This window comes from Nestor notabilis, unplaced genomic scaffold, assembly GCF_000696875.1.
Source record: "Nestor notabilis isolate BGI_N333 unplaced genomic scaffold, ASM69687v1 scaffold27309, whole genome shotgun sequence".
Lineage (NCBI taxonomy): Eukaryota > Metazoa > Chordata > Aves > Psittaciformes > Psittacidae > Nestor > Nestor notabilis.
In genome coordinates, this window is record NW_009944567.1 from 8,908 (window position 1) to 11,876 (window position 2,969).

A 2,969-nucleotide genomic window follows, 5' to 3' on the forward strand; every position below is an offset into this window, starting at 1 on the left:
TCAACACAAAGTCATTTCTTACTTTACTATGATTAATAGCTGTAGCACTTCTGGGAAATTGCCAGATGTCCTTCCAGTTCTGCAGAGCACAGAGTCAAGGTGACATGAGTATCTGCCCTGCACCAAGAACACTGCTTACTGTGTGTACTTCAGTTACTTCCATGTGCTTAACATCCTTCTGTCTGTTTTCTTAATTAAAATAATGGAGGGGCACACATTACAAGATACGTCTATAACAGCTCTCGTAATACTGTTAATTCAAACCAGGAATTTGTATTTTCTGTATTGTGACATATTTCATACTGAGAACTAGATTGTATTTAGTCTCAACAAGACGTAATGCAGACAGTAAAAGAGAAACATCTTTATGCACAGTATGAAAATTTTCAAAACAATTTCTTCTCGTCTCCTGAAAGAAAAGTCCCTTTATGTGCTAAGAAATAACACATGATAGTCCCGTTCCTAAAGATCTGACCTGAATCTAATTTACTTGCTATTTGTAATTTGGTCATTATATTAAACAAACTTCTCCAGATATTCCTCAAAGGAAGATGAAGCTACTTTTATATATAATCTGGGAAAAGGTGATAGAAATTATTGCAATATTTAACAAGTTCCTTTGTGGGAATCTGGGCCATATTTATATCACTTCTACTGCACAAATAGCGTTTACTCTTCATGTTAATTGTTGATATTCATAAACTTTTATATAGGATGTTGCTTAGGATTCAAAATTTCTGTGATTATATAGATTACAAAGCTACTTCTGTACTGTTGCAGAAATTCTCAGTCCTTGTCAATAAACAAAAAGAAGCTTATAATTGTCTGTCACTAAAACCACTGGTAGGTGCCATGTTTACAGTGAAAATGTTTTACCCATGGTCACCTTGGAAACATACTGCTGAAGTAAGAGGTAGATTGTCATTTAAATAATAGAATCATGAAATAGTTAGAGTTGAAAAGGACCTTAAGAACATCTAGTTCCACCCCCCCTGCCATGGGCAGGGACACCTCACACTAGACCATGTCATATATAAGAAATCCCATCTTGAATCTTATTATTTGTTTCAAGGTATTATTACCTCTAAAATAACAGACTATTATCTATTATTTTGTTATATTTGACCAATACTGTTTTGAAAGATTTTCTTACATGGTCAAAGCCCAAGACCCAAGAAGTTTCAGCAGACAAAAACGGCTTTGAAGAGATCTCTGATCAAATATGAGATACTGTATGGTCAAAGACTATTTAATATAATTTCTGTTCATCACGTGTTTGGTTACAATACTTAAATGGATAATTGAATAGGCATCTGGCACTCAATAAAATGGAAGATGGATTCAGTGATAAAACAAATCTTATTTAAGAGAAGTGTGTTAAAAAAATTCAATAACATTTCTTCTTTCAGAGCTCTTCTTTCAAATTAAGAAACTTGAAAAACTTTCAAATGAAATGTTTGCAGAGTACAATAGGCAAAAATTATGTGACAGCTTTTTTTATTGCTTTTTACTCATCCTGGGAATTTCTCTTACGCAACATAGCAGAAGACACATAGCTTCATAGATGCACTTTTATCTTGGACAGACTTTCTGCTTTTATGTATATAAGCTTTCTAAGTTTGCTCAGTGTACATGTAAGCTCTGTCATCTCTAGAGGTTGATACTTCTGGTTGCAGAGTATAAAGATTTCAAGAAACATCCACTGTGCTGCTCAGCAATGATACTGTATTGTGACTGGGGTGGGGGAGGAGGGGGGAACAAGAACCATTATGATTACACAATTGGAACTCACTGAGATTATGGTGATAGCAAAAGAAAAGAAAAACAGTGTTAGTAAAAACACTTCTTTCTCTCATTTATTTGGCTCCAAATTTTACAAACCGATCAAGTAGTTACAAAGCTTGTCATAGAAATATTGCTGTTGCTGTTACCTTTATTATTACTTCAGGAACAGAGACAGCCTGAAGTAACATGATAGACGTGTGAAGAGAGGATTCTCAGGCAGATAAAGTTGTGACTCAGAGCAATGTAGCTGTACATGGGTGACTGTGTACATTCCCCTAGCCTCCACTTATTTAGGATGTGGGGACATCCTCATCCTAATGTATATTACCTTTGAACTTTTTAAGTCTGAATGGACTTCTTTCCTCCACAAATTTGTCAGGCTGCACTTTGAACCTATTTAAACTTTAACATCTACAGAATCCCATGGCAAGAAGTTCCACAGTTCATATTTGTGTTATGTGAAAAAGTTTCTGCTTCAATTTGATTTAAATAAGCCATCCACTAATTTAATTCTTATTTCTTGCACTAGAAGAGGTAGGGACCATGCATCTCCTATCTGTCCTCTTCATGCCACTCGTGGTTATATAGATTACTGTCATATTCCCTTCCCTGTCATCTTTTTCCAGGCTGAAGGCTACTATGTGTAGATGCTCCTTACATGGAAGCTGGTTTGTACTTCAGATCATACTTGCCACTCTTCTCTGAACTGCTTGTCATGTTTGTCTTTTTAAAACCTGGGATTCTTTAAGATTCTTAAATGAGGGATCTTAATGAGGGCCATCAAGGAATCCAAACATAGTTTGTCTATGCATTATTGATGTCCAAAACACACACATGCCTTTAGAGAACTCCAACCACTTTCCCCATATGTATGCAAAGCCTTCCCTATACCAAAAGCTGAGTTAGCTTTCTCTAAAGTACATATTCTCTAATATGTACTTTCTCTAACATGTAATCTTGATTTTGTTGTTCCTGGATAATGGAAAAGTTCTTCTTTATCATTTCAGGATTAAAAATGTCGTTGGGCAAGTCAGATTCCTGTCCTGCTGCACACATTTTATCTATCCAGAACCACGGCATTTAAAGAAAAGAAAATGTACACAGATTTTAATCAAACATTTGCATAAAGTATATGCCAGTTCTGGCTTCACATGTAAAATCCTGCAATATTTTTTCAGAGGATG